The sequence below is a fragment of the Callithrix jacchus genome, chromosome 2 (assembly GCF_049354715.1).
Source record: "Callithrix jacchus isolate 240 chromosome 2, calJac240_pri, whole genome shotgun sequence".
Classification (NCBI taxonomy): domain Eukaryota; kingdom Metazoa; phylum Chordata; class Mammalia; order Primates; family Cebidae; genus Callithrix; species Callithrix jacchus.
The window spans coordinates 60802013-60812835 of NC_133503.1; positions in this window are offsets into that span (position 1 = coordinate 60802013).

Here is a 10823-nt window from a genome sequence, read left to right on the forward strand (position 1 = left end):
TTGGAGAAATATCTGTTTCTAAAAACAAAACGGAGCAACCTAACAGAACGGCCTTCAATGTGTGCGTTCACCTTAAAGAGTTCAACTGATAGGTGTTTGCAGGAGTTTCTAAAGGCTTTCTGTGAAGAAGAAAAAGCTATTTCCCAGCCAAATGCAAGCATTTCCCAAATAGCTGTAAATCTCCGTCTAAAACAAAAAACGAACATATTCTTCAGACTGCTCTGCTGGGTGTTCGCTTACCTAAGGGAGTTGAATCTCCCTCTAGATTCAGAGAGTGAGAAGCCCGTTTTTTCTTGGAGCTGAGTTTTGATATGCCAGAGTGAAAAAGAGTAAACGCGGTTTGGAGAAATATCTGATTCTAAAACCAAAACGGAGCAACCTAACAGAACGGCCTTCAATGTGTGCGTTCAACTTACAGAGTTAAACTGATGTGTGTTTGCAGAAGTTTCTAAACCCTTTCTGTGAACAAGCGGAAAAAGCATTTTCCCATCCCAATGCAAGCATTTCCCAAATAGCTGTAAATCTCCGTCTAAAACACGAAACGAATGTATCCTTCAGACTGCCCTGCTGGGTGTTCGCTTACCTAAGGGAGTTGAATCTGCCTCTAGATTCAGAGAGAGAGAAGCACGTTGCTTCTCGGAGCTGCGTTTTTATATGCCAGAGTGAATGGGAGTAAACGCCGTTTGGAGAAATATCTGCTTCTAAAACCAAAACGGAGCAACCTAACAGAACGGCCTTCAATGTGTGCGTTCAAATTACAGAGATAAAGTGATGTGTGTTTGCAGGAGTTCCTAAACCCTTTCTGTGAAGAAGCAAAAAAGCTATTTCCCAGCCTAATGCAAGCATTGCCCAAATAGCTGTAAATCTCCGTCTAAAACACAAAACGAACGTATCCTTCAGACTGCTCTGCTGGGTGTTCGCTTACCTAAGGGAGTTGAATCTGCCTCTAGATTCAGAGAGTGAGAAGCCCGTTGCTTTTCGGAGCTGCGTTTTGATATGCCAGAGTGAATGGGAGTAAACGCGGTTTGGAGAAATATCTGCTTCTAAAACCAAAACGGAGCAACCTAACAAAACGGCCTTCACTGTGTCCGTTCAACTTACAGAGTTCAACTGATGTGTGTTTGCAGGAGTTTCTAAACCCTTTCTCTGAAGAAGCGGAAAACGCATTTTCCCAGCCAAATGCAAGCATTTCCCAAATAGTTGTAAATCTCCGTCTAAAACACAAAATGAACGTATCCGTCAGACTGCTCTGCTGGGTTTTCGCTTACCTAAGGGAGTTCAATCTGCCTCTAGATTCAGAGAGTGAGAAGCACGTTGCTTCTCCGAGCTGCGTTTTGATATGCCAGAGTGAATGGGAGTAAACGCGGTTTGGAGAAATATCTGCTTCTAAAACCAAAACGGAGCAACCTAACAGAACGGCCTTCAATGTGTGCGTTCAACTTAAAGGGTTAAACTGATAGGTGTTTGCAGGAGTTTCTAAACCCTTTCTGTGAAGAAGCGGAAAACGCATTTTCCCAGCCAAATGCAAGCATTTCTTAAATAGCTGGAAATCTCCGTCTAAAACACAAAACGAACGTATCATTCAGACTGCTCAGCTGGGTGTTCGCTTACCTAAGGGAGTTGAATCTTCCTCTAGATTCAGAGAGTGAGAAGCCCGTTTTTTCTTGGAGCTGAGTTTTGATATGCCAGAGTGAAAAAGAGTAAACGCTGTTTGGAGAAATATCTGATTCTAAAACCAAAACGGAGCAACCTAACAGAACGGCCTTCAATGTGTGCGTTCAACATACAGAGTTAAACTGATGTGTGTTTGCAGAAGTTTCTAAACCCTTTCTGTGAAGAAGCAAAAAACGCTATTTCCCAGCAAAATGCTAGCATCTCCCAAATAGCTGTAAATCTCCTTCTAAAACACAAAACGAACGTATCCTTCAGACTGCTCTGCTGGGTGTTTTCATACCTAAGGGAGTTGAATCAGCCTCTAGATTCAGAGAGTGAGAAGCACGTTTCTTCTCAAAGCTGCGTTTTGATACGCCAGAGTGAATGGGAGTAAACGCGGTTTGGAGAAATATCTGTTTCTAAAAACAAAACGGAGCAACCTAACAGAACGGCCTGCAATGTGTGCGTTCACCTTAAAGAGTTTAACTGATAGGTGTTTGCAGGAGTTTCTAAAGGCTTTCTGTGAAGAAGAAAAAAGCTATTTCCCAGCCAAATGCAAGCATTTCCCAAATAGCTGTAAATCTCCGTCTAAAACACAAAACGAACATATTCTTCAGACTGCTCTGCTGGGTGTTCGCTTACCTAAGGGAGTTGAATCTGCCTCTAGATTCAGAGAGTGAGAAGACCGTTTTTTCTTGGAGCTGAGTTTTGATATGCCAGAGTGAAAAAGAGTAAACGCGGTTTGGAGAAATATCTGCTTCTAAAACCAAAACGGAGCAACCTAACAAAACGGCATTCACTTTGTCCGTTCAACTTACAGAGTTCAACTGATGTGTGTTTGCAGGAGTTTCTAAACCCTTTCTCTGAAGAAGCGGAAAACGCATTTTCCCAGCCAAATGCAAGCATTTCCCAAATAGTTGTAAATCTCCGTCTAAAACACAAAATGAACGTATCCTTCAGACTGCTCTGCTGGGTGTTCGCTTACCTAAGGGAGTTGAATCTGCCTCTAGATTCAGAGAGTGAGAAGCACGTTGCTTCTCGGAGCTGCGTTTTTATATGCCAGAGTGAACAGGAGTAAACGCGGTTTGGAGAAATATCTGCTTCTAAAAATAAAACGGAGCAACCTAACAGAACGGCCTTCAATGTGTGCGTTCAACTTACAGAGTTAAACTGATGTGTGTGTGCAGGAGTTTCTAAACATTTTCTGTGAAGAAGCAGAAAACGCTTTTTCCCAGCAAAATGCAAGCATTTCACAAATAGCTGTAAATCGACGTCTAAAACACAAAACGAACGTATCCTTCAGACTGCTCTGCTGGGTGTTCGCTTACCTAAGAAAGTTGAATCTGCCACGAGATTCAGAGAGTGAGAAGCACGTTGCTTCTCGGAGCTGCGTTTTGATATGCCAGAATGAATGGGAGAAAACGCGGTTTGGAGAAATATCTGCTTCTAAAACCAAAACGGAGCAAACTAACAGAACGGCCTTCAATGTGTGCGTTCCAATTAAAGAGTTAAACTGATGTGTGTTTGCAGGAGTTTCTAAACCCTTTCTGTGAAGAAGCAAAAAAGCTATTTCCCAGCCAAATGCTAGCATTTCCCAAATAGCTGTAAATCTACGTTTAAAACACAAATCGAACGTATCCTTCAGACTGCTCTGCTGGGTGTTCGCTTACCTAAGGGAGTTGAATCTGCCTCTAGATTGAGACAGTGAGAAGCACGTTGCTTCTCGGAGCTGCGTTTTGATATGCCAGAGTGAATGGGAGAAAACGCCGTTTGGAGTAATATCTGCTTCTAAAACCAAAATGGAACAACCTAACAGAACGGTCTTCAATGTGTGCGTTCAACTTACAGAGTTAAACTGAAATGTGTTTGCAGGAGTTTCTAAACCCTTTCTCTGAAGAAGCGGAAAACGCTAATTCGCAGCCAAATGCATGCATTTCCCAAATAGCTTTAAATCTCCGTCAAAAACACAAAACGAACGTATCCTTCAGACTGCTCTGCTGGGTGTTCGTTTACCTAAGGAAGTTGAATCTGCCTCTAGATTCAGAGAGTGAGAAGCCCGTTGCTTCTCGGAGCTGCGTTTTGATATGCCTGAGTGAATGGGAGAAAACGCGGTTTGGAGAAATATGTTTCTAAAACCAAAACGGAACAACCTAACAGAACGGTCTTCAAGGTGGGCGTTCAACTTACAGAGTTAAGCTGATGTGTGTTTGCAGGAGTTTCTAAACCCTTTCTCTGAAGAAGTGGAAACGCATTTTCCCAGCCAAATGCAAGCATTTCCCAAATAGTTTTAAATCTCCGTCTAGAACACAAAATGAACGTATTTTTCAGACTGCTCTGCTGGGTGTCCGCTTACCTAAGAAAGTTGAATCTGCCTCTAGATTCAGAGAGTGAGAGGCACGTTGCTTCTCGGAGCTGCGTTTTGATATGCCAGAGTGAATGGTAGTAAATGCGGTTTGGAGAAATATCGGCTTCTAAAACCAAAACGGAGCAACCTAACGGAACGGCCTTCAATGTGTGCGTTCAACTTACAGAGTTAAACTGATGTGTGTTTGCAGGAGTTTCTAAACATTTTCTGTGAAGAAGCAAAAAACGCTATTTCCCAGCAAAATGCAAGCATTTCCCAAATAGCTGTAAATCTACGTCTAAAACACAAAACGAACGTATCCTTCAGACTGCTCTGCTGGGTGTTCGCTTACCTAAGGGAGTTGAATCTGCCTCTAGATTCAAAAAGTAAGAAGCCCGTTGCTTCTCGGAGCTGCGTTTTGATATGCCAGAGTGAATGGGAGTAAACCCGGTTTGGAGAAATATCTGCTTCTAAATCCAAAACGGAGCAACCTAACAGAACGGCCTTCAATGTGTGCGTTCAACTTACAGAGTTAAAGTGACGTTGGTTTGCAGGAGTTTCGAAACACTTTCTGTGAAGAAGCGGAATACGCATTTTCCCAGCCAAATGCAAGCACTGCCAAAATAGCTGGAAATCTCCGTTTAAAACACAAAACGAACGTATCTTTCAGACTGCTCTGCTGGGTGTTCTGTTACCTAAGGAAGTTCAATCTGCCTCTAGATTCAGAGAGTGAGAAACAAGTTGCTTCTCGGAGCTGCGTTTTGATATGCCAGAGTGAAAGGGAGTAAACGCGGTTTGGAGAAATATCTGCTTCTAAAACCAAAACGGAGCAAAGTAACACAACGGCCTTCAATGTGTGCATTCAACCTACAGCGATAAACTGATGTGTGTTTGCAGGAGTTTCTCAATTCTTTCTGTGAAGAAGCGGAAAACGCTATTTTTCAGTTAAATGCAAGCATTTCCCAAATAGCTGTAAATCTACGTCTAAAACACAAAACGAACGTATCCTTCAGACTGCTCTGCTGGGTGTTTTCATAACTAAGGGAGTTGAATCAGCCTCTAGATTCAGAGTGAAAAGCACGTTTCTTCTCGGATCTGCGTTTTGATACGCCAGAGTCAATGGGAGTAAACGCGGTTTGGAGAAATATCTGCTTCTAAAACCAAAACGGAACAACTTAACAGAACGGCCTTCAATGTGTGCGTTCAACTTACAGAGATAAATTTATGTGTGTTTGCAGGAGTTTTTAACCCCTTTCTGTGAAGAAGCGGAAAGCACATTTTCCCAGCCACTTGCAAGCATTTCCCAAATAGCTGCAAACCTCCGTGTATAACACAAAATGAACGTAACCTTCAGACTGCTCTGCTGGGTGTTTTCTTACCTAAGGGAGTTGAATCTGCCTCTAGATTGAGAGAGTGAGAAGCACGTTGCTTCTCGGAGCTGCATTTTGATATGCCAGAGTGAATGGGAGAAAACGCGGTTTGGAGAAATATCTGATTCTAAAACCAAATCGGAGCAACCTAACAAAACGGTCTTCAATGTGTGCGTTCAACTTACAGAGCTAAACTGATGTGTGTTTGCAGGAGTTTCTAAACCCTTTCTCTGAAGAAGCGGAAAACGCATTTTCCCAGCCAAATGCAAGCATTTCCCAAATAGCTGTAAATCTCCGTCTAAAACACAAAAGGAACGTATCCTTCAGACTGCTCTGCTGGGTGTTCGCTTACCTAAGGGAGTTCAATCTGCCTCTAGATTCAGAGAGTGAGAAGCACGTTGCTTTTCGGAGCTGCGTTTTGATATGCCAGAGTGAATGGGAGAAAACGCGGATTGGAGAAATATCTGCTTCTAATACCAAAACGGAGCAACCTAACAGAACGGCCTACAATGTGTGCGTTCAACTTACAGAGTTAAACTGATGTGTGTTTGCAGGAGTTTCTAAACATTTTCTGTGGAGAAGTAAAAAACGTCATTTTCCAGCAAAATGCAAGCATTTCACAAATAGCTGTAAATCTACCTCTAAAACACAAAACGAACGTATCCTTCAGACTGCTCTGCTGGGTGTTCGCTTACCTAAGAAAGTTGAATTTCCCTCTAGATTCAGAGAGTGAGAAGCCCGTTGCTTCTTGGAGCTGCGTTTTGATATGCCAGAGTGAATGGGAGTAAACGCGGTTTGGAGAAATATCTGCTTCTAAACCAAAACGGAGTAACCTAACAGAACGGCCTTCAATGTGTGCGTTCAACTTATAGAGTTAAACTGATGTGTTGTTGCAGGAGTTTCTAAACCCTTTCTGTGAAGAAGTGGAAAAAGCATTTTCCCAGCAAAATGCAAGCATTTCCAAAATAGCTGTAAATCTCCGTCTAAAACACGAAACGAACGTATCCTTCAGACTGCTCTGCTAAGTGTTCGCTTACCTAAGGGAGTTGAATCTGCCTCTAGATTGAGAGAGTGAGAAGCACTTTGCTTCTCGGAACTGCGTTTTGATATGCCAGAGTGAATGGGAGTAAACGCCGTTTGGAGAAATATCTGCTTCTAAAACAAAAACGGAGAAACCTAACAGAACGGCCTTCAATGTGTTCGTTCAACTTACAGAGTTAAACGGATGTGTGTTTGCAGGAGTTTCTAAACCCTTTCTGTGAAGAAGCAAAAAAGCTATTTCCCAGCCAAATGCGAGCATTTCCCAAATAGCTGTGTATCTCCGTCTAAAACACAAATCGAACGTATCCTTCAGACTGCTCTGCTGGGTATTCGCTTACCTAAGGGAGTTGAATCTGCCTCTAGATTGAGAGAGTGAGAAGCACGTTGCTTCTCGGAGCTGCGTTTTGATATGCCAGAGTGAATGGGAGTAAACGCGGTTTGAAGAAATATCTGCTTCTAAAACCAAAACGGAGCAAACTAACAGAACGGCCTTCAATGTGTGCGTTCCAATTAAAGAGTTAAACTGATGTGTGTTTGCAGGAGTTTCTAAACCCTTTCTGTGAAGAAGCAAAAAAGCTATTTCCCAGCCAAATGCAAGCATTTCCCAAATAGCTGTAAATCTACGTTTAAAACACAAATCGAACGTATACTTCAGACTGCTCTGCTGGGTGTTCGCTTACCTAAGGGAGTTGAATCTGCCTCTAGATTGAGAGAGTGAGAAGCACGTTGCTTCTCGGAGCTGCGTTTTGATACGCCAGAGTGAATGGGAGTAAACGCGGTTTGGAGAAATATCTGTTTCTAAAAAGAAAACGGAGCAACCTAACAGAACGGCCTTCAATGTGTGCGTTCACCTTAAAGAGTTTAACTGATAGGTGTTTGCAGGAGTTTCTAAAGGCTTTCTGTGAAGAAGAAAAAAGCTATTTCCCAGCCAAATGCAAGCATTTCCCAAATAGCTGTAAATCTCCGTCTAAAACACAAAACGAACATATTCTTCAGACTGCTCTGCTGGGTGTTCGCTTACCTAAGGGAGTTGAATCTCCCTCTAGATTCAGAGAGTGAGAAGCCCGTTTTTTCTTGGAGCTGAGTTTTGATATGCCAGAGTGAAAAAGAGTAAACGCGGTTTGGAGAAATATCTGATTCTAAAACCAAAACGGAGCAACCTAACAGAACGGCCTTCAATGTGTGCGTTCAACTTACAGAGTTAAACTGATGTGTGTTTGCAGAAGTTTCTAAACCCTTTCTGTGAACAAGCGGAAAAAGCATTTTCCCAGCCCAATGCAAGCATTTCCCAAATAGCTGTAAATCTCCGTCTAAAACACGAAACGAATGTATCCTTCAGACTGCCCTGCTGGGTGTTCGCTTACCTAAGGGAGTTGAATCTGCCTCTAGATTCAGAGAGAGAGAAGCACGTTGCTTCTCGGAGCTGCGTTTTTATATGCCAGAGTGAATGGGAGTAAACGCCGTTTGGAGAAATATCTGCTTCTAAAACCAAAACGGAGCAACCTAACAGAACGGCCTTCAATGTGTGCATTCAAATTACAGAGATAAAGTGATGTGTGTTTGCAGGAGTTCCTAAACCCTTTCTGTGAAGAAGCAAAAAAGCTATTTCCCAGCCAAATGCAAGCATTTCCCAAATAGCTGTAAATCTCCGTCTAAAACACAAAACGAACGTATCCTTCAGACTGCTCTGCTGGGTGTTCGCTTACCTAAGGGAGTTGAATCTGCCTCTAGATTCAGAGAGTGAGAAGCCCGTTGCTTTTCGGAGCTGCGTTTTGATATGCCAGAGTGAATGGGAGTAAACGCGGTTTGGAGAAATATCTGCTTCTAAAACCAAAACGGAGCAACCTAACAAAACGGCCTTCACTGTGTCCGTTCAACTTACAGAGTTCAACTGATGTGTCTTTGCAGGAGTTTCTAAACCCTTTCTCTGAAGAAGCGGAAAACGCAGTTTCCCAGCCAAATGCAAGCATTTCCCAAATAGTTGTAAATCTCCGTCTAAAACACAAAATGAACGTATCCTTCAGACTGCTCTGCTGGGTTCTCGCTTACCTAAGGGAGTTCAATCTGCCTCTAGATTCAGAGAGTGAGAAGCACGTTGCTTCTCCGAGCTGCGTTTTGATATGCCAGAGTGAATGGGAGTAAACGCGGTTTGGAGAAATATCTGCTTCTAAAACCAAAACGGAGCAACCTAACAGAACGGTCTTCAATGTGTGTTTTCAACTTACAGAGTTAAACTGATGTGTGTTTGCAGGAGTTTCTAAACCCTTTCTCTGAAGAAGCGGAAAACGCATTTTCCCAGCCAAATGCAAGCATTTCCCAAATAGCTGTAAATCTCCGTCTAAAACACAAAAGGAACGTATCCTTCAGACTGCTCTGCTGGGTGTTCGCTTACCTAAGGGAGTTCAATCTGCCTCTAGATTCAGAGAGTGGGAAGCACGTTGCTTCTCTGAGCTGCGTTTTGATATGCCAGAGTGAACCGGAGTAAACGCGGTTTGGAGAAATATCTGCTTCTAAAACCAAAACGGAGCAACCTAACAGAACGGCCTTCAATGTGTGCGTTCAAGTTGCAGAGTTAAACTGATGTGTGTTTGCAGGAGTTTCTAAACATTTTCTGTGAAGAAGCAGAAAACGCTATTTCCCTGCAAATTGCAAGCATTTTTCAAATACCTGTATATCTACGTCTAAAACACAAAACGAACGTATCCTTCAAACTACTCTGCTGGGTGTTCGCTTACCTAAGAAAGGTGTATCTGCCTCTAGATTCAGAGAGTGAGAAGCCCGTTGCTTCTCGGAGCTGCGTGTTGATATGCCAGAGTGAATGGGAGTAAACGCGGTTTGGAGAAATATCTGTTTCTAAAAACAAAACGGAGCAACCTAACAGAACGGCCTTCAATGTGTGCGTTCACCTTAAAGAGTTTAACTGATAGGTGTTTGCAGGAGTTTCTAAAGGCTTTCTGTGAAGAAGAAAAAAGCTATTTCCCAGCCAAATGCAAGCATTTCCCAAATAGCTGTAAATCTCCGTCTAAAACACGAAACGAATGTATCCTTCAGACTGCCCTGCTGGGTGTTCGCTTACGTAAGGGAGTTGAATCTGCCTCTAGATTCAGAGAGTGAGAAGCCCGTTTTTTCTTGGAGATCAGTTTTGATATGCCAGAGTGAAAAAGAGTAAACGCGGTTTGGAGAAATATCTGATTCTAAAACCAAAACGGAGCAACCTAACAGAACGGCCTTCAATGTGTGCGTTCAACATACAGAGTTAAACTGATGTGTGTTTGCAGAAGTTTCTAAACCCTTTCTGTGAAGAAGCAAAAAACGCTATTTCCCAGCAAAATGCTAGCATCTCCCAAATAGCTGTAAATCTTCTTCTAAAACACAAAACGAACGTATCCTTCAGACTGCTCTACTGGGTGTTTTCATACCTAAGGGAGTTGAATCAGCCTCTAGATTCAGAGAGTGAGAAGCACGTTTCTTCTCGGAGCTGCGTTTTGATACGCCAGAGTGAATGGGAGTAAACGCGGTTTGGAGAAATATCTGTTTCTAAAAACAAAACGGAGCAACCTAACAGAACGGCCTTCAATGTGTGCGTTCACCTTAAAGAGTTCAACTGATAGGTGTTTGCAGGAGTTTCTAAAGGCTTTCTGTGAAGAAGAAAAAGCTATTTCCCAGCCAAATGCAAGCATTTCCCAAATAGCTGTAAATCTCCGTCTAAAACAAAAAACGAACATATTCTTCAGACTGCTCTGCTGGGTGTTCGCTTACCTAAGGGAGTTGAATCTCCCTCTAGATTCAGAGAGTGAGAAGCCCGTTTTTTCTTGGAGCTGAGTTTTGATATGCCAGAGTGAAAAAGAGTAAACGCGGTTTGGAGAAATATCTGATTCTAAAACCAAAACGGAGCAACCTAACAGAACGGCCTTCAATGTGTGCGTTCAACTTACAGAGTTAAACTGATGTGTGTTTGCAGAAGTTTCTAAACCCTTTCTGTGAACAAGCGGAAAAAGCATTTTCCCATCCCAATGCAAGCATTTCCCAAATAGCTGTAAATCTCCGTCTAAAACACGAAACGAATGTATCCTTCAGACTGCCCTGCTGGGTGTTCGCTTACCTAAGGGAGTTGAATCTGCCTCTAGATTCAGAGAGAGAGAAGCACGTTGCTTCTCGGAGCTGCGTTTTTATATGCCAGAGTGAATGGGAGTAAACGCCGTTTGGAGAAATATCTGCTTCTAAAACCAAAACGGAGCAACCTAACAGAACGGCCTTCAATGTGTGCGTTCAAATTACAGAGATAAAGTGATGTGTGTTTGCAGGAGTTCCTAAACCCTTTCTGTGAAGAAGCAAAAAAGCTATTTCCCAGCCTAATGCAAGCATTTCCCAAATAGCTGTAAATCTCCGTCTAAAACACAAAACGAACGTATCCT